The 25,384-nt window shown below is 36.5% G+C and overlaps 2 pseudogenes; both read left to right on the top strand.

Moving 5' to 3' along the window:
- Window positions 1–1,474: 1,474 nt before the first annotated feature.
- LOC131059734 (cinnamoyl-CoA reductase 1-like) lies at window positions 1,475–3,781 on the top strand (annotated as a pseudogene).
- Window positions 3,782–20,483: 16,702 nt separating this feature from the next.
- LOC131059735 (cinnamoyl-CoA reductase 1-like) lies at window positions 20,484–22,374 on the top strand (annotated as a pseudogene).
- Window positions 22,375–25,384: the final 3,010 nt, after the last annotated feature.

The following is a 25,384-nucleotide window of genomic DNA, read 5'->3' as shown; positions in this document are numbered from 1 at the left end:
TGGTTCTTAGAAACAACTCGATGTAACCACCATTCAATATCTCTCCAATAGTTTCCCTCTTCTCATTTAGATTAATTGGAGCCTGAGAAATTAAAATCAAAATATTGACATGTCTCGTGATTATCACATGGATTAGGGAGTTGACCTCTGTAACTATAAAAAACCTGATTTCTTCCTAAATGTAACCACCTCGTATTTTGAAACCACAAGCGGCAGTGATGTTTATGATTTTATGAGTGAGTTGACACTACAAACAATTGAGGATATGAGTGATGATACAGACACGTGAGATTTTCAATTTCATTAAGCTAAGCTAACAAAGGGAACTTGCACCTCCCCAGAAGATCAACATGAATTTTGAGAAATAACTTGGTGGCGTGTGCATATTAAAGGGGATAAAAAGTTAAAATTTGGTTGAGGTAAAAAATGTAAAAAATAGTAGATAAACCCTATATTCAAAAAATATCTACAGGTTAAAATCTTCCCCAACTCCCAAAATTGGGCAACCCAAATATCAAGGAAACATGGAATATACAAGATAAATTTAGCAAGACCATTGACGTGTACGTATGGGCAAAACCTTTAAATATAGAAGAAAGCCTAACTTAACATATTTTTTATATGTTAGAAGGATGGGGGAGACCATATTACAGGGTATATGAAAGGATATAATTTTAAATGCCCCCGACATAGTCAACGGTGGTCATGTGCAGCGCTTATTCATGTTGAGAGTCATCAATTAGGCGCTTTCTAATATCTAAATATTTATCGATGATCATTTTACTATATGAATAGTGTCTATGTGGGCATTATAAAAGACACACTATTAGGCAACAACTAAAGATTTCAGTTGTTATGAAATAGTGTTTATTTGGGGTATAATAATCTCTTATATTGCAATCGTTCACTTATGTCTAAACTATATGTCAATTTTATACTTTGGTAGGACTCCTGTGCAACTTGACCAAAGACTTAAAATCTCTGACAGTAGTCTTTAGTTACCATATGTAGATAAATTTGGTCTGCAACTAATGTTTTCTTATTGTGCAATCGTCTTTCATTGTTCCACAATTTGTTAGTAAAGATTAAGCAAGGAACGGAAAAATATGAGGTATGTCAAAAGAATTCAAAGAGCACAACCTTAAATCACAACTCTTGAGGCCCACACGATTTCTAGGCAAATGCAAATGGTAAATTGGAAGTCGAATTCCACAAGGCTTGCTTGCACACTTCAACGCGTTTCAAATAGATAAAATTCGGGAATGCACACCATGTTCGGTATTTTGAAATTAATTTGTAGTTGGTATTGCGTAGAAAGTAGGAAAGGGAGAGTTGGCATGAACATTCCGAACCCAAGTGAGTTGACTGTCCGAAATAGCTTCACGCGTTGAGTTGTGCACCAAATTAGAAAGCGCTAGGCAGTGGCATTATAAAAATGAGGGCGTGGGTTTGAGTTGGGCGGCCCGTTGTTTAAGTGAGACGGTGAGGCGTATAAACAAACTTCCAGACACTCTTTCCTGGGTCCCCGTCCAAGTCCACAAATCTTCCTAAACCACTGGCAGTTTGTGAATCTTCCCAAACCACTGGCATTGCAGTCAGTCTGCGAAAACATGATCCAAGTCTCCTTATAAATAGGCACAAGAATGTGGGAAGGAAATTGCAAATTGGAAATAGGAAATTGCATATTGGAAATTGGAAATTGGAATTTGGAAATTGGAAATTGGAATCTGGAATTGAGGGTGAGAAGATCAAGATGGAAAGTGTGTGTGTCACAGGAGCAGGAGGGTTCATTGCCTCCTGGCTTGTCAAGATGCTCTTGAGCAGAGGCTACACTGTAAAAGGAACAGTCCGCGATACAGGTCAGTATTTGTTTTTTATATCTGAGAATTTGAATTTTTAGGGTTTAGGCAGGGGAGGGGAACTCATCCCCTGTATTTATTATATTCTGTATCTGTATCGATGAGGATTAATTACATGCAGATGATAAAAAGTATAAGCATCTGAAAGAGTTGGAAGGGGCGGAAGAGAGGCTTGAGCTTGTGAAGGCTGATATTCTAGACCCTGACAGTTTGATACCAGCTATCAGAGGGTGCAAAGGAGTCTTTCACACGGCCTGCCCTATCATTGAAGATCCGGTATGTCCCTGTCCCTTTCCCTTGCTTGTTTAGCTGAGGAGTTTTACTGGTCTGCGGCACACTTAATGTTTTAATGGCCACTTCTACAGGCACAAGTGCTGCAGGCGGCTGTGAAGGGCACTCTAAATGTGTTGAAGGCCTGCAACGAATTGGGAGTGAAGCGTGTAATCCTAACGTCTAGCATCGGCGCCATTTACCTCGACCCCAGCAGGAATCCGCAAGCCATAGTCGATGAAGACTGCTGGAGCAACCTTGATTACTGCATTGAAACCAAGGTAAACATGATTTAATTTGGAAAGATTTGTAAACTGGATGTCCATCCATCCATCCAACATTGATTGTTAAATTTCTTTTTCTTGTTTTTCAGAATTGGTATTGCTATGCAAAGACGGTAGCAGAGAAAGCCGCGTGTACGTATGCGGAGGAGGTGGGTATGGAGTTGATAAGGATTAATCCCAGTATCGTCTTGGGTCCTCTGCTCCAGCCCACTATGAACTTCAGCACTGCTCATGTTTTGAAATATTTAACTGGTGAGCTATTATTAAAATTATCCCTTGAATTCCCACTTCCCTCTCATGCTCATTCTATTAGATTAATTGCTTTGACGTTTGAATCCTTCTAGGCTCGGCCAAGACATATGCAAACGTCAGGTCTACGTGGATGTGCGAGATGTGGCGAGAGCGCATATATTGCTCTACGAAAATCACTCTGCCTCTGGTCGATATCTGTGTGGAGAAAGAAGCCTGCACAGAGGACAGCTCCTGGATCTGTTAGCACAACTCTTCCCACATTACCCACTTCCTACCAAGTATGGATTCTTATCATTGCCATTGCCCACTAACTGTGAATTTCTAGAACATGTTTTCACAATCTTCCCCTTCTCTGCAGGTGTTCAGACCAGGAAAATCCAAGGAAAGTGGCATACAAATTCAGCAATCAAAAGCTGAGGGAATTGGGTCTCTCATTTACGCCCATAAAGGACTGTTTGACTGATACGGTGGCCAGCCTCAGGGACAAGGGATTTCTTCCCTAGACCTACACTAAGAACAACGACGACGGCAATGGCATTACACCCTGCTGCTACGGACATTCATTTTTTAGCTTCTCACATTATTATTCTCATTCTCACTCGATACTTGGATACTATAGCATTCCACATCTCATATTGTACAGCATTACACAATCTTCATTTCAATGCAACAAGGCCTCCCAGTCAGATATTTTTTATTATTTCCTTGCCATAGGACAGAAAAATGCATCATTTAATGGAACGGTCCTATATTTATTCTTATGCATCATAATTTAACACAAATACTGCTAAAATATTTTTTAGCATCGAAACACTAAGCAAAACAAGTAGGCTTCAAGATTGTCAATTTAAGACAGGGCAATGCCCATCAAGACGGAAAGTTGTCGACCTAAGCATTTCACGCGATTGAAAGAGCAATGTCTAGCTGCGACCACAACCTACAAAGAGCTGAACAATCAATCTCACAGATCCGTATACAAGACCTTCACTATTGAAAAACATACAACGTTTGTGTTATGTTTTTCTGTTGCCTAACTCTTCAACATTTGTAACCTCTGCTATCCTCCTCTATACACACATGGCTTATCAATATATACCCACCACATTTACCACCTTATTCCTTTTTCTTATTCTCACAAACTAAAAGTTAGTTTTAAGTTGTAAAAATATATGATGGTGTCGCTAAGGTTTTCTAGTGTGTTCCATAATGTATGTTTGGATGAGTTTCATTTTATAAACTCATTTTATATGCGTACATGAAATTATTACATCGCCAATATCATTCAAAAATAATATAGTCTCAAACTAAACGACTAAATGATTCCATTTGCAAATCAACAAATCATTACAAATCAATCACCTTCCCTTAATCATCTAGAGATCATTTGATCACACGCATAAGTGAACCTTTTAACAATACATTATTTGGCAAGGTACATGCTACAGAGGTATTGAAGAATCCAAGGGAATCTACATCACTGAGCAAATGTATTCAACAAAGAAGATATCCTTGTTTGGTAAGGGGAGGTACGAATTTTTTGATTTGGTCTTCTTTGATGTTCAATTCGAAGGGTTTTTTTAATTGGTTTTGAATACATGATATTAATATCTTTAGATCTAGCATCATACACTAATTATTTGTAAAAACCGTGCGCTAAGCATTCTTATGGGTCCTACCAAAGGGAAACATATTCCTAGCCATCGGAAAAATCCTAACCAAACAACCCTTATTTTTAATCCAAGAATAGATAAATGCATTTTCAAGAAGTTGAAGGAAATGAATCAACCATTCATAGAGATCGTATAAACATTTCTATAGGTCATACCCGTAGGTGTGTGTTTGATCTTGCGGTTGTGACAGTAACTCACAATCACATGTTAGTTTACATATTCTAAGGCATGTGTCTTCTCTTTCTTGATTTTCCTACATATTAAGGAACTATCTAACATATCTATATCAAGTTTCCAAATAAGTAGCTTTGTTTATTTGTTTTCAATTTCAAATGTTTTATTTAATACTTTACTCCACATATTCCCTTTCAAAATTATTTTAATTGTATTATTATATGGTTATTATTGTTTCATTTATTTTTCCTAAGATTATATGCAAAGGAGATTTTACTATCTGTTTCAATACCATAATTTATATTTCTATTTTATTTACACATTTTTGAAATCACGAAAATTATATTTCCTACACTTCTACCATTCATTTTACACCCCTTTTGCGTGGGCATTCCAAGTACTTGGCCCTAGCGCATGACTTTATCTAATCGAGTGCACATCCTTTTACTCAATATTCCTCTTGGACAACCAAAAATGGAAGTAAACGCATCTCCTTGGACCTTTGTCGTCCCTCAATTTATGCACTCCCATTCTAGGTTCAAATTTCCACCTACAAATTGATCCAATTCAATTTTTTTGCTGAAAATGAAGTTTAAAATATTTGATCATGACTCAATACCAACCTCGTCCAACTATTTGTCACGTTTCGATTTCCACTTGAGAGGATTTGAATTATGTGCCTAAGTTAATTGTAAAAAGACATATCCCCTAGCACATTAACCATCTTGTATTATCCTTCACTTGTCATTCATTATCACTCCCTATTCTCTATATTCAACTTGTTGCTGCCAAGTTTGCCAGAGAAGAAATCTGACAATCTTTGGATGAGTACTCTGTAGCACATCTAATTTGGAATTGGATAATTCTATGAGTAGCCTCTAGAATTTGGATCTGGTTTAAATTTCCTTTCTTGGTTTCGAATCCTCATCCTCACAAAGCTTATACCTCGTATAATCTAATGAAAATATGAAGTTCAATGAGCTTTAGCAAGCGTGATTTCCTTATAATAGATTTGCATACAAAAGAAATCATGCATATTTCTATTTTAATAGATCGTGCATATTTCTCTAAGTTTAGAACCACTCTTTTTTCGATCGTCTCCTTTAATATCTGCACCTGTCCCAACAATTCCTCAACCACAACGACAATGAAAACATAAACCACTCTCTTTGTAATTCCAATCAAACGTAATTGTCGTATTATCCATCGGAGATAAATTGGTGCCTGCCATGGCTGACTCGAGTACGGAGGCTTTTAGATTAGTTTACAGAGGGTGTTTGTAGGATACGAAAAATGTCGTATCCTTCTATATATATAATTTATCCTTCTATATAGTAATTGTTATCCTTCTATATATAATTTATAGGTGATGTGTGACCATAGCTATGTGAAAGTATATTGGTGTTGCAAAATTTGATTTGGGCTGCTCCAGAACGGAGGGTCATAAAGTAAAGTGCAACCCACCCAATATCAAGGGTGCATCACAAATTCTAGAGGCTAAAAACTAATATATTGCTAATTTGCCACAACTTTTATGTGAGAGCGAAGCTATGCATGTTGTTTCTAGTTTCCATTATCCCAATGGATGATTTATTTTTCTTTTTAACTACCTTCTAATCATCGTTACTACCATCTTTTAAGTGGATAGATGATGAAGGTAGATCAGGAATATTAGGACCTTTTTCATTTCGATCCATGATAATTTGAACCTCCGACGTGCCCTCGGGGAGGACAGCGGTGAATTCATATCCAGCCTTCCCTCGATACTTTATTGTTGCATTGATGTTGTGATGGGCGAGGTTTCATTACGCTTGTCAGCCAGACTACAAATGTATCTCTTTCACCTTTGTGAGGTTTTTTATCACCCTCAAGATGTGAATGCATAATCTTAAGGTCTCGAAACCTTGGGGAAGACACTGGATTCTCCAAAGGAGGCATGGACTGAGGATTAGCCTGTTCCACGAGGCACTCGTCGTATAATATCATGGGAGACTGTCATTCCACTAGGAGCCCATGCAATCAGAAAACTTGGGCCTAGAGCAATCATTGACAATATGATCTATATCAAAACATCGCCTCCATAGAAAGGAAAAACCTTCATAATCTAGTAATTGTGACCAGCAACACCCATATGTCTTGAAGGCGATATTGGCAAGGACATCTCTCGAGGCATCCAGATCAACAAGTATCTGTGAAAAGGTTGTGTGAGTGAATTTTATAGTTTATGAATCAACTACCAAAAAATTGCACAAGGTGTTGTCATTTGCTTTGGAGCGGGCTTCAAACCAAAACTTTAGTGGAAGGGTTGGTAGCCTGGCCTAGATGGGTTTTCCCCTCAAAAATTAAGTGAAGGGATTAAAGTCTGGGTAGCAAGGTTTAAGCTGGAGTATATGTTTCCCCCAAACCTAGCGTTTGCAGAGACTAGCATCCCGGTCCTCTCGACAGTCAAACACTGCAATGGAAAAACCACATCCGCAAGGATATATTTTTAAATTGTAAGTTTCCATCTGAGTTCGTCATATAGTAGATATCCATTTGTGCAATACTAGCAGACCAAAACTTAATTGATTTAACTGCCCAATCAAACGCCTACTAGAATAGAGAGCTTCACACTCAAAAGCTTCATCTTTCAACTCCCTTGAAAACTCCACCATAGCAATACAAGTGGTTGATTTGAGAGTAGAGATATTGGTATTCTGATGCACACCCTTTCCCATACCGATAGAGGCTACAATCGGACACCTAGCATGTGCGTCCAAGGCAGAGTTCGCCCTCTTCTTGCCAACCTCATGTGCAGCACCATCATTGATAGGAGTAGCCAGGCTCTCGCAATGTCCACTAGCACCCTTATTTCTTCGGCAAGGAGGAAATGTCGAGAAAGGAAAATATTCTTTGTTACTCTTAGTTGTAACAGAAGCAACAACCATGCGTAGATCAAGCGTACCCTCTTCCTCAAGGTCAATGCCATAGAGGACCAAAGCGAAGCCAAACTCGAATCACCGCCTTGCCCCATCTGCAAAACCCTATCCACAAGCCTATTTAGAGGTGAGCGAAGAAGGTGTACCATACCCTTTGGATCAGAACCACCAAACAAAACCCTGTTGGAGCAACAAGGGAAAGGAGAGCAGAAGGCTACCCTAGAAACCCCATCGGCATTCTACGAAGCATTCATAAATCTCAAACTTGAATTGTGCCTGGAATCCGAGCATGTAGAAGTAGGTAGGGAACCAACACTCAATGGAACCAATCCGACGAGGCATTTTTCAATCGGATTGTCACCAAAATCGTACGTGTTTTTTTCAACTGGCAGTGCAAAAAGTAGAGAAATGGTAGTGTAGCATTTTATTTTTTTCTTATATTCATTAATCTATCCTTATATTAAAATTATTCGATTTCATTCATTTCATCATCCTCTCACTTATAAATAACCATTGTTTTCCTAGATAATTCATGAAACACTTATTAAAGGAGCATTTTGAATTGGTGAACTAAAATGAATCAAAATCTACGTATAGCTCCTAAGAGCATACAAACAGTTTATCCTTGTTGTCTTCAACCATTATCTTGACCATAATTCCAATCTTCTTTAAGGATCAATTTGAGAGAACTTTTTCCCCGGTGATTTAATAAATTCATACACATTGATATTGCTTAAAGGAGAGAAAATATGAATGATAAGAAAATCCTCTCTCCAATTCCTTTTTTTTTTTCCTAGATTTTCAATCTATGATGAACATAGCCTTGCATAAAAATCATAGCCTGGAAAAAATATTAGACTAATGTTTTTAATGTGATAAATCTAATTCTATCAATGAGCATCAATTCGAAGACATAAACAATTCTCACACTATTACAACAACCTTTTTTATGCTCATAAGTAATAGCAATAGATCCCATCACACTTATGGAACATAAGAGAAAGAGATAGTCCTCTCAATGAACGACCACAGGTCTTAGTCGTTTTATGTCAATATATCCTCGAATACCTACATACAAACCTACAATAGGTATACCCATCACAAATCCTAGAACATAAAGTATGTTATTTCATATGGTGTAAATAAATAGACAAATGCATACAATATACAATCTTTACACGTTAGTTCATAAGGAACAACTTTGTCTCGCTACCAATTAAGCTATATTGAAATCACATCCCATATAAATTGGGTTCACAATTTCTAGTTTCTAGTGCAAGAAATGCAATCACTACTCTTGCATATGTGTCCTGATCTAAAGAGTTATTTGTCATTTCACATCCCTCAAACGCTAGAAGAACAAAAACTAAATGGTGCGCGGATGCAATTTTACACAATCTGTATATGTATATGGAGTAAAATGGTTGAGATCTTATTAAATTAAGATCCAAACTTATTCCACCATCTTTAATAGAGTACCTGCAAAATCACACGGATGCAACACTAAAACAAACTAATATGCAAGTTCACGAGCATTTTCACTCTAATTCCTTCATATCTTCAATATTTCGCAATGAATAATCAATGCTCTCATATTTTTTAGCACTACGCACATAGGCTATGAAGAACGGGAGAAAACAATTCAAAAACAAAAGATAAGGATGCAAGTAAATCAAACAACGTTACAAAACCAAGATTCTAATGAGCAAGGGAGAGATTCAAATGTGAGGGACAATGGTTTTATAAGTGTCCTCATAAGCAAAGAGAATCGTGGGAGAAATGTGGGATTAAAGATGGTAGTTAGAGATAAATGTTTATCCCACATTTATTGAGTGATTACAATTAGGAAAGAATGAAGGAGATAAATAAGATGATAAGGATAAATAAGATGGATCTATGACATAAAGGATTTTCATTATTTAATACAATGAAGTTATTAATAGAAGAAATAATTAACGAGTTTAATTAAATAGATAATAATATCCATAGAAGAATCGTGATTACTGTATGAGGAGATTTGATGAAAATTTTATGTGTCTGCATTTTGCCCCTCTTTGATGCAATGCAGCCCATTGTGTCGTTTCAAAGAAACTGATTGACGGATATATGCCCCAGAGATAAGCTAGTAAGGATGAAAATAAATATGGTATGCCCCCTCGAGAGATTGATTGAACAACTTGTGAGAAGATTAATCTCTCTATAGAATATGAGAAAAGATATTGGATGATTGAATATTGTACAAATGGTTATGTTCAGATGCACATTTGATGAAAATGCACAACTGAGAGGCGTAACTGAATAATTGATGGAAATGAGCGGTATAGCCGAATTGATGTAATGATGCCCCGCAGAGATGTCAATAGAAGATTGTAGTGTGTGTAGAATATGTTTCTTTACAACGAACCTGGATTGTTTGACAGAATGCAACGTAACTGTTTGACAGATTTAAAATAAGAGACGTGAACAGATAGAATGAAGAAATGTAAAACCTACAAACAAATGAAGTGTTAAAAACTTCAAACAAATACCATCATTGCCTAGAAACGAGGCATTTTTAACCTGCAAACAAATGCAAGTTTTTTCCAGCAAACTTATATGCCATCAAGACAAAACCAAATCAATAACACGACAAAAGGTTGTCCCACCAGGCATGCCAATATAAATGGACAAAAATGGTCGAGATCTTATTAGATTAAGATCCAGATTTATTACACCATCTTCAAAAGAGTACCTGCAAAATCAGACGAATGCAACACAGAAACAAACTAATATCCAAGGTCACGAGCATTTTCTCTCTATTGCCTTCCTATGTTCAAGATTTAGCAATGAATAATTAATGCTCTCAGATTTTTCAGCACTAAGAACCAAAGGCTATGAAGAATGGAAGAAAATGATTTAGAAACAAAAGATAAGCATGCAAGTAAATCAAACAACGTTTCAACACCAAGATTCCAATAAGCAAGGGAGAGATTCAAATGTGAGGGGCAAATGGTTCTATAAGTGTCCTCATAGGGAAAGAGAATTGTGGCAGAAATGTGGGATTAAAGATGGCAGTTACAGATAAATGTTTGTCCCACATCTATTGTGTGAATGCAATTAGGAAAGAATGAAAGAGATAAATAAGATGGATTATGAGGGGATAAGGATAAATAAGATGGATTTATGACATAAATAATTTTAATTATTTAAGACGATGAAGTTATTAATAGAAGAAATAATTAATGAGTTTAATTAAATAGACAATAATATCCATAGAAAAATCATGATTAATGTATGAGGACATTTGATGAAAAATTTATGTGTCTACAGTATAAGCCCCTTGACCCATAACCAAAGAGAACTATATTTCTCTCTGAAATTACAATTGACCAAATTAGACACATAACATACTTTTAATTCTTAGGATGGAAAGATTCTACTGTCCATAATTGTTGAAATGATGAATCTCTCGATAAAAACTGCGTAAAAGAGATTGAAACATTATTATTCTTACTTTTATTATAATCATTACACTATTAATCTCACTGAAGCGTAATAGCTCTTAACACAAAGGAGCAATGTTTATTGCTCATACATTTTACAATAATTGCGGTCAAAATTATCTTTCCATCCAAACCATGACTAGACATATGTCATAAACTAACAATACACAAAGGAGAAGAATGCAAGTAAATATCTCCCACATAGATGTTGTTATATTATGCTTAAATATCTAAACAAACATTGCAATCAAAAAACCTTTCACAAAACTCATGAGACCAAATACAAAGAAACAAAAGGCATTGTTTTCCTCCCCTCCTTATGCAATATGCTTACATATAAAAAAATAGAAGAGTTTCAAGTAGTTTATGTAAACAATTTAACTGCTTAACAAAAGTTCTTTAAGCATTTAAGATAAGGATATAAAATAACTTTTCTTGGGGGAAATTGTGCATACAACTTTACAACAGCCCTATCTAATCTACACCGAACCAGAAAATATAGCACAATTAAACTTTGATTAAGTTTATCGAAAGAGTAGGAATGGTTTATATTGATTGTGGTTAACCCATCAATGATCAAATGATTTTTTCCACAATTCATATATGCTTTCAATATTCGATCTATTCAACAGCCTACAAAATAGGCTATAAAACGGTGCAAATAATTTGAATATAGGATCATTCATTTTGGGGAACACAATTCTATTTAAGAAACCAATGGTGCCAAGGTCATTTTCTAAAACGTTCAATCCCTATAATTGTTTCCATTGGTACAAGCACCAACAAAGTAAACATATAGAGTGATGATGAAGATGTTTTTTTGTTGAAGATAAAAATATCAAGAAATCATGCATAAGAGAAGCATTGGTTACAAAACCTTAAGTATATTACTAATATAACTAATGGAACACTCATAGAGTAAAGAGAATTTACCTTGGGAGATGCTTTTAATAAAATACTAACAAAAATGATACCTGCTTGCCTTATTAACTTAATTGAATTCATAATACAATTAGATATTTCCCAGTTGTTCTTAACCCTAATCAATGTGCAAGTATTAATAGGCATATCGATATGGGAAAATTCAAAGCAGTATTAGAATAAAATGAGTATAAAATATGGATTGAAAAAGCGCCTATAAGGGCCTAAAAACATTCTTCGGGATCTCTCACCTCCATGTGCGCTCTATTGTGGCAGGGCGTGAAGTATGCAAGAGGGTGCAAAACATGCAAACTATACTAGAAATTTCAAACATGTTCACAACAGAAAAGGTCAAACACATTCCTTTTAAATTTAGTGCCTGGAAAATACATTTTCTTGAAAGTAGTTGAAGATTTATTGATGAATCCTTTTTGTGAAGAGTGAATGTTTACATAGTGTGACACTTTTATAAAGAAAATAGCCAACACAAATATAAATTGTCATCCTAGATTGCCTAAAATTGATGTGTACTTTTTAAATTTTAAGATTATATACAGTAAAGGAATATCGAACTCTTGATAAAGTGTATGTATATATAAAAAAATTAAATTAGTTAGATACGTGTTTTGATTTAATTTATGATCTAATAATTTTAATTGTTGATTGCTTATTAGTGAAGCAAGGTCACTAGGATGTCACAAAAAATATAGCAACTTATTTGTTTTCCCCAAGTTTCTTCCCCTTTAAATAACTTCAAAATCTATTGCATACAAAAAAAAACTCATTTTCGATGATTTTTTATTTTTTAATAATTTTATAAATTCAAATTTCACTTGAAGGTTATGAAATCCCTAGCCCTTTGAGTGAGATTCAGTTCTAGGAAGTTAAATAGTGATTATGGGGCCCAACAAGGCATATCTTGAAATTAGTATGATCTACCAAAAAAATTTATTAAATACTATTGTTCTTAGAATGTGACACACATAATAAATTATATCTTATATTAGATATGGTAAACTTTACAATGACCTTTACTATTGTGAGAAGAATTGGAATTCATGTACGTTGGTGAGTAGAAAATAGATCACTTGAAAATCGAGCATCTATTGTATCTATTAAAGGTAGAGCATTTGCTTAGGTTTAAGTAATTACATTAATAATCAAAACTGATTTGGTGCTCAAAGAAACAAAAAAAACACCATAGAGATCGAATTCATATCCATTAGATTCTACATTTCTTACTCTCTAACAGTCAGAAGGTTCCGACCTTATTCAACTTTCCTCTAAAAAGTTATAGTATTCTAAATATTCTAGTTCTTCTATTTTTGTATAATTCACTTCGCAAAAACTAACTAAATGATGTGAACTCTCTACCTCCTTACTATCAGAGCCCTTTTCCAATATTAACCATCCCAACTTACAGATTGTTGTGATTTATGAAATGTAACAATGTAAAGCATTAAAATGTATCACTCTCTTTCTTTGTCAAATTTCTACCTATAATTACACAATCGGTGCTTAACATGTGCAATTTGTCAACATAAATTAGATTTTTCAAATTTTTTTTTTGCGTCACTCTCTATGCCAAAAACCTACATGCGCTTCTTTCCCACATGTAACTAAATTTGAGGAATTTTTCAGGATAGAAAAAATCACCACTGGTTCCCAATATTCGTTGTCGAGAACAAACCATTTTAACCACATGTATGTTGTTTTAATTTGTTTATTTACCTTATGATGCTATGGTCACTTCCTCTTTGTAGTGTGGATTCCCATGATGAACTTACAAAGCCATACGCTCTTTATATTTGTATGCATTAATATAGTAAATTTGTCGAATCGTCCTCCAGGTTGTTACATTATCCTCCTTAGATACTATGTTTATATTTTTTAATATTTCAAATAAAATTCACACATGCAAATGATCATTGTACATCTATTATAGGAGTTGAGAAAATACAACACCACAGGAGACCAAATAATCTCTGCACGCTGAAAAACCTGTTACAAGGAGAAGCAATGAAGCAAATCACAGAAGGAAAGAATACACAGGAAAAATATGCTCCAAAAGATGAGAGCTCAATAATAATCCTTCTTCATACAATCAAAAGAAAGAACTCAACCTTTAATAGGTCAAGAAACCCTAAAAGGGAAAACCTAGGTTTGCACATAATAATTAATTATATGCACCTAAAGTCAGCTTAAGTGTAAAAGAGATAAAGGGAACTTAAATAATTAAACAAATATTGTTTAATTAATCAACTAAATACCTGAATTCTCTAACACCCCCCCTTAAGATAAACTTAGGGAGAAGCTAAAACCTAGAACAGCTACTGAAAGCAATAAAGATGGGTCCCGACAACAAGGCCTGATCAGGTACCCAAATACAATGAAATCTCTATGAACTGGAGAAATAGAGAAAACCACGTGGGAACAAAACTCTACTCCAAAAAGAGATAGAAAAACAATATCACTGAAGCATGAAGAACCTGCAAACTCTGTCGAAGCATAACTGCTGATCTAAAGAACATCCACTGAACTAGAACATGACCAGGTAGAGAAGACTGTAATCTACATGAGTGCCATCAAATGACACTACTTGAATCAGATGGCAAACAAAGGAAAACAACTGAACTCGAAGATATAGATGGCATGAGAAACCAAAGCCTGAAGAGTTGATCAATCGAACCATGGAAGCAGTAGAAGCAACAGGATAAACCTCCCCATAATGCAAAAGTGGGAGAGGGACAGGAACATTGAAAAGGACAGCCAAAAACAACTGCATGACGAAGAGCCAAGAACATCAAAGGTGCTGAGACACATCATCATGAGGCAAATGTCGTGGAAGGAACACTCACGTGACAAAGGAAGATGGCAAACAACAGGCAAACATCAACCCCCTCATGGCACTTGATCAATAGTGCATGTACAACAAGACACAAGATATGCAAGATTTCAAGTAAACAATGCATGATGGCACTTTATCTCAGTGTGTTTGCATAAATACAAGCTGCAATGATAAGAAGACTGGAAATAGAAACGAGAATCAAAACAGAGACACCCTACTCAGAAAAGAGATCCCAGGACCTGAAACAACCACGATATCCACCAGAGTGCTGAAAAGAAAAAAACTGAATAAAATATGCATGGAACAGAATCTGGAAATAAAACTCATATTTTTTGGAATGTACACAGCACAAGCTTTCTGAAAATATAAAGTTGTCGAAAAATGGAGGTCGGATGCTCGTTCTACATCTCCCGGAGTGCAAAAAAGAGATCTCACTTTGACTGCAATAAAACACAGTCAAACAGAAAAATTGGGAAAAATTACCAATACCATGAGGTTGGCCTCGGAACCAGCTTTCCGACGCCTATTCGTTTTCGAAAAAACAACTCCGTATGTCCAAGATAGGGCAAAAAAACCGAAACCCCCTTAAAAAGCCAAAAAAGGGGGTGTGGTGGCCAGTGGGTGGTCCAGTGGCTGGAGGCTGAGCCCCAGTGGACGAGCGACGCAAGGAGGCTGCAGGCGGCGCCAGGGGGCCGAGCGGACAAGGGGCCGGGGAGGGGAGCGGCAGCGGCCAGGCGGAGCAGCGGGGCCAGGCTCGTTGGCGCAGCGGTGTCACGCGGAGCTGTGGGGCCAGGCGTGGGTGGCAGGCCAAGCGGAGCAACGGGGCCAGGCTGCGTGGCATGCGGTGGCTGGCGGGAGCCACAACGACAACAGAGCCGAGAGGAGCACGGGCGGCTGGGGAGGCGGGGCTGCATGGCCGGCGGGGGCCAGAGAAAATAGCCGAGGGTCGGAGGGGGCCGGAGGGGCTATCGGCGGGGGCCGCAGAGGCCGGACTGTCAGGTCCAACAGGCCTGTCAGTCCGGTACCCCCAAAAACTCAACCCCAAAAAAAAAAAAATCTTTTTTTTCGCTTTTTTTGAAAGAATTTTTTTTAAAAGCAAATTTCGGCCTCCATGCCGTAAAAAAGGCAAAAAATAACTTTTTTTAATTTTTTCTCGATTTGCGTGCCAGGGTTGTACGTCCTGTATCTGAGAAAAAAATTCTCCCAGAGGCTCAGGAACCAAAATAGGTCAAATTTTATATGACCATAGGGGTTTTTCGAGACTTCTGAGCACGATGGTGAGGTCCGTTTAGGCCCAAAGTGCTCAAAAAAAAAAAAGCTCAAACCCTAGGTACATAAAAAATTCCTGAAACCCCAGATCTGCTTCCAAGGCCAAAAATCTCAAAACAAGAACAGGTAGCTGCAGATCTGAAGCTCTCATACCATATAGGAGTTGAGAAAATAATACACCACAGGAGCCCAAATAATCTTTGCAAGCTGAAAAACCTGTTAAAAGGACAAGCAATGAAGCAAATCACAGAAGGAAAGAATACACAGGAAAAATATGCTCCAAAAGATGAGAGCTCAATAATAATCCTTCTTCATACAATGAAAAGAAAGAACCCAACCTTTAATAGGTCAAGAAACCCTAAAAGGGAAGACCTAGGTTTGCACATAATAATTAATTATACGCACCTAAAGTTAGCTTAAGTGTAAAAGAGATAAAGGGAACTTAAATAATTAAACAAATATTGTTTAATTAATCAAGTGAATACCCGAATACTCTAACATCTATAAGTAGTTGAAATGTTGGGAAATAAGGTCCTAGCCTAAGGGTGCAAACTAAGGTCTCAATTGTCCAACACTATCAAATTGGGAACAGAAATAGTTTCAGCTATAGTCCTTATAGGAGAGTTCATCACTTGGGATCTATGTTCCTTTTTTACGATTTGAGTTGATATTGATAAGTGATCTACGGTTCATGATAGAAAGATGATAACTTTAAATAATAATCTAGTAAACAAAAAATAAAAAGTAAGCACAATAAGCCACATTTGAAAACAGGACACAGAAAGAAAACTAGAGTTGAAAGTGCCTAACTGGTGTGTTGGGCACTCTAGTCTTAGGTGCATGTGACTAAATAAAAGGAACAGAATTGAAGTCACGATGTTATGCAGGTTTTCCTCCCAAAACATTGGCCACAAATAGTCAAAAAAGTGTGTTCAGCGCCCTGTTCTGAATGCTTTTACCTACTCAAGATTTGTTTCAACCTATGAAATTTTTCTAGATACACTCTTGTCATACTCTCATTTTCGACTCTAAACCTACACATGTAAATGAAGAATGAGTAGGAAGTGTTGTGCTATATGAGGGCTTACCAAATTCAAACCTGATGTTGGCATTCCCACCTCCACAAGAGCTCATTGTGACATTTCTAGAAGAGTGTGTATCCTCACAAAGATTAAGGCTAAACAATAACAAAACATTTTGAAATGACAAATGTTATCTAAAGTATGAAACCCTTGGCATGAAGTCTCACACAAGGCTTGATGTTGCTTACAACATGTTAATGCATGATTTCATCACAGATAAACATATTGTGATTGATCATGAGTTTTCTTGAATGCTTTTCTCCTCGATTGCACATATGTGCTCAATTGAACTAGACACGTGCTCACCAGATGCAATAACTGATAGATGACCTTAGCTAGTATTTGAAATGAGATAGGAAATTTTATAATTTATGTGCTTGACTTACACCTTTTGTAATTTAACTTTTACAGAAGGCCGACATCGAGGGAAAATTAACTCTATTTGCAAAGTCGGCATTCATCTTTAAAAATTTGGGGCCAAATTGCTTGCATAGGGTCACCCAGCACCCTACTCCTAACAGTTTGAGCTATGAAAAGGGTCATGAATAGGGTATTGTGCCAATTTTACAAAAATGATCCTAAAAATGAGCGCAATCAAGCATAATTAGGTACAAGCTAGGCACAACCTCCAAAGAGGGTCCAAACTGAGCGCAATCACAAGTGCATAAATTAGGTACAAGCTAGGAACAACTGCCAAAGTGGGTCAAAACTAAGTGTGAAATCATAAAGGGATAGAATTTACATGTTCACTACAATATTAATAATTCATAACCATATAACTAGTGTGTGCAGAATTATGTGTCGATCAAATTAAATCCTAAAACACATCAATGAGACTAAATATTGGAAGCAAATTAAGAAAATGAAACTCAAATTCGGCCTTCTCATGAGTGTCCCATTGTCCTCTATCCCTAAGGATTCTTCAAGTCATTTTTTCTCTCTTATTTTTTGCACCTGGCTTTCAGAATGACAACCTAGAGAATGAGATTATAGTCAAATGCAAGCAAATCCTTCCTACACTATATGATGATGAGCTAGATGATATGTAATTTAAGATCTAGATGATGTAAAAATGTTTCTATATTCATGTATGCTAATGATAATGCTATGAGAATGAGAATGCTAAAAGGTTGCTAACATGCTTAATTGTAGAAAATGATCTATTCTTCCTAAAATGCTTCTACACTCTAGCTAGCTCTTGATTTGTGCCAATGAGGACTTATTTGTATATTTTCCAAGGCTCGTGTCCTAGGTGGCAAAGATAGACGATGGAGATTCGATTTGAGGAAATGAAGGGCAAGAGATGGAGAAGTTAGAGAGAAAAGTGGATCTTTTTTCCCTAGGGGGAAACAAGTGAATTGTGGAGGATGGAGAAGAAAGAAGAATGCCAAGTGTCCTTAACTGGTTGCAAATTTGTTGAAGATATTTGATTAGCTAAAAATTTAAGAATATTTAATTTCTCAATTTGTTGCAAATGCCATGTGTCCCTTTTAGTTTGTCGAATTGGTTGAAGATAATTGATTAATTTAATATTCAAGAATATTTAATTTTTGAGACACATGTTGATGTGTCGTGATAGGACAAGTTGGTTAGATGATGTGGAAATGATTTAGGATGGGAATAATAAATGCCGTGAATCATATAAATAAATTAAAGATAGAGGAATTAGACATTAGACATTAATTAAATAACTTGTATTTAATTAATTTTTCTCAAGCTAATTTTTAAGTGTATACAATTATCATTTGTTAGATCCACTTTCGTGGTCCCCCAACTAAGCACTAGCGAGCATGAATTAGGTACAAGCTAGGAACAACTACCAAAGTGGGTCCAAACTAAGTGCAAAACTGTGAAGCGATATAATTTGTGACACTATAGTACTAATCATTCCAAACTACATCATTAAAATTTCTTAGATTCACTTTGGTCAGTAATTTCTTGCAAAGAGACTTTAAATATTTGTTCACCCAGAATTTAAGTTGGTTCTTAGAAACAACTCGATGTAACCACCATTCAATATCTCTCCAATAGTTTCCCTCTTCTCATTTAGATTAATTGGAGCCTGAGAAATTAAAATCAAAATATTGACATGTCTCGTGATTATCACATGGATTAGGGAGTTGACCTCTGTAACTATAAAAAACCTGATTTCTTCCTAAATGTAACCACCTCGTATTTTGAAACCACAAGCGGCAGTGATGTTTATGATTTTATGAGTGAGTTGACACTACAAACAATTGAGGATATGAGTGATGATACAGACACGTGAGATTTTCAATTTCATTAAGCTAAGCTAACAAAGGGAACTTGCACCTCCCCAGAAGATCAACATGAATTTTGAGAAATAACTTGGTGGCGTGTGCATATTAAAGGGGATAAAAAGTTAAAATTTGGTTGAGGTAAAAAATGTAAAAAATAGTAGATAAACCCTATATTCAAAAAATATCTACAGGTTAAAATCTTCCCCAACTCCCAAAATTGGGCAACCCAAATATCAAGGAAACATGGAATATACAAGATAAATTTAGCAAGACCATTGACGTGTACGTATGGGCAAAACCTTTAAATATAGAAGAAAGCCTAACTTAACATATTTTTTATATGTTAGAAGGATGGGGGAGACCATATTACAGGGTATATGAAAGGATATAATTTTAAATGCCCCCGACATAGTCAACGGTGGTCATGTGCAGCGCTTATTCATGTTGAGAGTCATCAATTAGGCGCTTTCTAATATCTAAATATTTATCGATGATCATTTTACTATATGAATAGTGTCTATGTGGGCATTATAAAAGACACACTATTAGGCAACAACTAAAGATTTCAGTTGTTATGAAATAGTGTTTATTTGGGGTATAATAATCTCTTATATTGCAATCGTTCACTTATGTCTAAACTATATGTCAATTTTATACTTTGGTAGGACTCCTGTGCAACTTGACCAAAGACTTAAAATCTCTGACAGTAGTCTTTAGTTACCATATGTAGATAAATTTGGTCTGCAACTAATGTTTTCTTATTGTGCAATCGTCTTTCATTGTTCCACAATTTGTTAGTAAAGATTAAGCAAGGAACGGAAAAATATGAGGTATGTCAAAAGAATTCAAAGAGCACAACCTTAAATCACAACTCTTGAGGCCCACACGATTTCTAGGCAAATGCAAATGGTAAATTGGAAGTCGAATTCCACAAGGCTTGCTTGCACACTTCAACGCGTTTCAAATAGATAAAATTCGGGAATGCACACCATGTTCGGTATTTTGAAATTAATTTGTAGTTGGTATTGCGTAGAAAGTAGGAAAGGGAGAGTTGGCATGAACATTCCGAACCCAAGTGAGTTGACTGTCCGAAATAGCTTCACGCGTTGAGTTGTGCACCAAATTAGAAAGCGCTAGGCAGTGGCATTATAAAAATGAGGGCGTGGGTTTGAGTTGGGCGGCCCGTTGTTTAAGTGAGACGGTGAGGCGTATAAACAAACTTCCAGACACTCTTTCCTGGGTCCCCGTCCAAGTCCACAAATCTTCCTAAACCACTGGCAGTTTGTGAATCTTCCCAAACCACTGGCATTGCAGTCAGTCTGCGAAAACATGATCCAAGTCTCCTTATAAATAGGCACAAGAATGTGGGAAGGAAATTGCAAATTGGAAATAGGAAATTGCATATTGGAAATTGGAAATTGGAATTTGGAAATTGGAAATTGGAATCTGGAATTGAGGGTGAGAAGATCAAGATGGAAAGTGTGTGTGTCACAGGAGCAGGAGGGTTCATTGCCTCCTGGCTTGTCAAGATGCTCTTGAGCAGAGGCTACACTGTAAAAGGAACAGTCCGCGATACAGGTCAGTATTTGTTTTTTATATCTGAGAATTTGAATTTTTAGGGTTTAGGCAGGGGAGGGGAACTCATCCCCTGTATTTATTATATTCTGTATCTGTATCGATGAGGATTAATTACATGCAGATGATAAAAAGTATAAGCATCTGAAAGAGTTGGAAGGGGCGGAAGAGAGGCTTGAGCTTGTGAAGGCTGATATTCTAGACCCTGACAGTTTGATACCAGCTATCAGAGGGTGCAAAGGAGTCTTTCACACGGCCTGCCCTATCATTGAAGATCCGGTATGTCCCTGTCCCTTTCCCTTGCTTGTTTAGCTGAGGAGTTTTACTGGTCTGCGGCACACTTAATGTTTTAATGGCCACTTCTACAGGCACAAGTGCTGCAGGCGGCTGTGAAGGGCACTCTAAATGTGTTGAAGGCCTGCAACGAATTGGGAGTGAAGCGTGTAATCCTAACGTCTAGCATCGGCGCCATTTACCTCGACCCCAGCAGGAATCCGCAAGCCATAGTCGATGAAGACTGCTGGAGCAACCTTGATTACTGCATTGAAACCAAGGTAAACATGATTTAATTTGGAAAGATTTGTAAACTGGATGTCCATCCATCCATCCAACATTGATTGTTAAATTTCTTTTTCTTGTTTTTCAGAATTGGTATTGCTATGCAAAGACGGTAGCAGAGAAAGCCGCGTGTACGTATGCGGAGGAGGTGGGTATGGAGTTGATAAGGATTAATCCCAGTATCGTCTTGGGTCCTCTGCTCCAGCCCACTATGAACTTCAGCACTGCTCATGTTTTGAAATATTTAACTGGTGAGCTATTATTAAAATTATCCCTTGAATTCCCACTTCCCTCTCATGCTCATTCTATTAGATTAATTGCTTTGACGTTTGAATCCTTCTAGGCTCGGCCAAGACATATGCAAACGTCAGGTCTACGTGGATGTGCGAGATGTGGCGAGAGCGCATATATTGCTCTACGAAAATCACTCTGCCTCTGGTCGATATCTGTGTGGAGAAAGAAGCCTGCACAGAGGACAGCTCCTGGATCTGTTAGCACAACTCTTCCCACATTACCCACTTCCTACCAAGTATGGATTCTTATCATTGCCATTGCCCACTAACTGTGAATTTCTAGAACATGTTTTCACAATCTTCCCCTTCTCTGCAGGTGTTCAGACCAGGAAAATCCAAGGAAAGTGGCATACAAATTCAGCAATCAAAAGCTGAGGGAATTGGGTCTCTCATTTACGCCCATAAAGGACTGTTTGACTGATACGGTGGCCAGCCTCAGGGACAAGGGATTTCTTCCCTAGACCTACACTAAGAACAACGACGACGGCAATGGCATTACACCCTGCTGCTACGGACATTCATTTTTTAGCTTCTCACATTATTATTCTCATTCTCACTCGATACTTGGATACTATAGCATTCCACATCTCATATTGTACAGCATTACACAATCTTCATTTCAATGCAACAAGGCCTCCCAGTCAGATATTTTTTATTATTTCCTTGCCATAGGACAGAAAAATGCATCATTTAATGGAACGGTCCTATATTTATTCTTATGCATCATAATTTAACACAAATACTGCTAAAATATTTTTTAGCATCGAAACACTAAGCAAAACAAGTAGGCTTCAAGATTGTCAATTTAAGACAGGGCAATGCCCATCAAGACGGAAAGTTGTCGACCTAAGCATTTCACGCGATTGAAAGAGCAATGTCTAGCTGCGACCACAACCTACAAAGAGCTGAACAATCAATCTCACAGATCCGTATACAAGACCTTCACTATTGAAAAACATACAACGTTTGTGTTACGTTTTTCTGTTGCCTAACTCTTCAACATTTGTAACCTCTGCTATCCTCCTCTATACACACATGGCTTATCAATATATACCCACCACATTTACCACCTTATTCCTTTTTCTTATTCTCACAAACTAAAAGTTAGTTTTAAGTTGTAAAAATATATGATGGTGTCGCTAAGGTTTTCTAGTGTGTTCCATAATGTATGTTTGGATGAGTTTCATTTTATAAACTCATTTTATATGCGTACATGAAATTATTACATCGCCAATATCATTCAAAAATAATATAGTCTCAAACTAAACGACTAAATGATTCCATTTGCAAATCAACAAATCATTACAAATCAATCACCTTCCCTTAATCATCTAGAGATCATTTGATCACACGCATAAGTGAACCTTTTAACAATACATTATTTGGCAAGGTACATGCTACAGAGGTATTGAAGAATCCAAGGGAATCTACATCACTGAGCAAATGTATTCAACAAAGAAGATATCCTTGTTTGGTAAGGGGAGGTACGAATTTTTTGATTTGGTCTTCTTTGATGTTCAATTCGAAGGGTTTTTTTAATTGGTTTTGAATACATGATATTAATATCTTTAGATCTAGCATCATACACTAATTATTTGTAAAAACCGTGCGCTAAGCATTCTTATGGGTCCTACCAAAGGGAAACATATTCCTAGCCATCGGAAAAATCCTAACCAAACAACCCTTATTTTTAATCCAAGAATAGATAAATGCATTTTCAAGAAGTTGAAGGAAATGAATCAACCATTCATAGAGATCGTATAAACATTTCTATAGGTCATACCCGTAGGTGTGTGTTTGATCTTGCGGTTGTGACAGTAACTCACAATCACATGTTAGTTTACATATTCTAAGGCATGTGTCTTCTCTTTCTTGATTTTCCTACATATTAAGGAACTATCTAACATATCTATATCAAGTTTCCAAATAAGTAGCTTTGTTTATTTGTTTTCAATTTCAAATGTTTTATTTAATACTTTACTCCACATATTCCCTTTCAAAATTATTTTAATTGTATTATTATATGGTTATTATTGTTTCATTTATTTTTCCTAAGATTATATGCAAAGGAGATTTTACTATCTGTTTCAATACCATAATTTATATTTCTATTTTATTTACACATTTTTGAAATCACGAAAATTATATTTCCTACACTTCTACCATTCATTTTACACCCCTTTTGCGTGGGCATTCCAAGTACTTGGCCCTAGCGCATGACTTTATCTAATCGAGTGCACATCCTTTTACTCAATATTCCTCTTGGACAACCAAAAATGGAAGTAAACGCATCTCCTTGGACCTTTGTCGTCCCTCAATTTATGCACTCCCATTCTAGGTTCAAATTTCCACCTACAAATTGATCCAATTCAATTTTTTTGCTGAAAATGAAGTTTAAAATATTTGATCATGACTCAATACCAACCTCGTCCAACTATTTGTCACGTTTCGATTTCCACTTGAGAGGATTTGAATTATGTGCCTAAGTTAATTGTAAAAAGACATATCCCCTAGCACATTAACCATCTTGTATTATCCTTCACTTGTCATTCATTATCACTCCCTATTCTCTATATTCAACTTGTTGCTGCCAAGTTTGCCAGAGAAGAAATCTGACAATCTTTGGATGAGTACTCTGTAGCACATCTAATTTGGAATTGGATAATTCTATGAGTAGCCTCTAGAATTTGGATCTGGTTTAAATTTCCTTTCTTGGTTTCGAATCCTCATCCTCACAAAGCTTATACCTCGTATAATCTAATGAAAATATGAAGTTCAATGAGCTTTAGCAAGCGTGATTTCCTTATAATAGATTTGCATACAAAAGAAATCATGCATATTTCTATTTTAATAGATCGTGCATATTTCTCTAAGTTTAGAACCACTCTTTTTTCGATCGTCTCCTTTAATATCTGCACCTGTCCCAACAATTCCTCAACCACAACGACAATGAAAACATAAACCACTCTCTTTGTAATTCCAATCAAACGTAATTGTCGTATTATCCATCGGAGATAAATTGGTGCCTGCCATGGCTGACTCGAGTACGGAGGCTTTTAGATTAGTTTACAGAGGGTGTTTGTAGGATACGAAAAATGTCGTATCCTTCTATATATATAATTTATCCTTCTATATAGTAATTGTTATCCTTCTATATATAATTTATAGGTGATGTGTGACCATAGCTATGTGAAAGTATATTGGTGTTGCAAAATTTGATTTGGGCTGCTCCAGAACGGAGGGTCATAAAGTAAAGTGCAACCCACCCAATATCAAGGGTGCATCACAAATTCTAGAGGCTAAAAACTAATATATTGCTAATTTGCCACAACTTTTATGTGAGAGCGAAGCTATGCATGTTGTTTCTAGTTTCCATTATCCCAATGGATGATTTATTTTTCTTTTTAACTACCTTCTAATCATCGTTACTACCATCTTTTAAGTGGATAGATGATGAAGGTAGATCAGGAATATTAGGACCTTTTTCATTTCGATCCATGATAATTTGAACCTCCGACGTGCCCTCGGGGAGGACAGCGGTGAATTCATATCCAGCCTTCCCTCGATACTTTATTGTTGCATTGATGTTGTGATGGGCGAGGTTTCATTACGCTTGTCAGCCAGACTACAAATGTATCTCTTTCACCTTTGTGAGGTTTTTTATCACC

Source organism: Cryptomeria japonica, chromosome 3 (assembly GCF_030272615.1).
Source record: "Cryptomeria japonica chromosome 3, Sugi_1.0, whole genome shotgun sequence".
NCBI classification, from domain to species: domain Eukaryota; kingdom Viridiplantae; phylum Streptophyta; class Pinopsida; order Cupressales; family Cupressaceae; genus Cryptomeria; species Cryptomeria japonica.
This window is presented reverse-complemented; position numbering and strand designations above follow the sequence as displayed.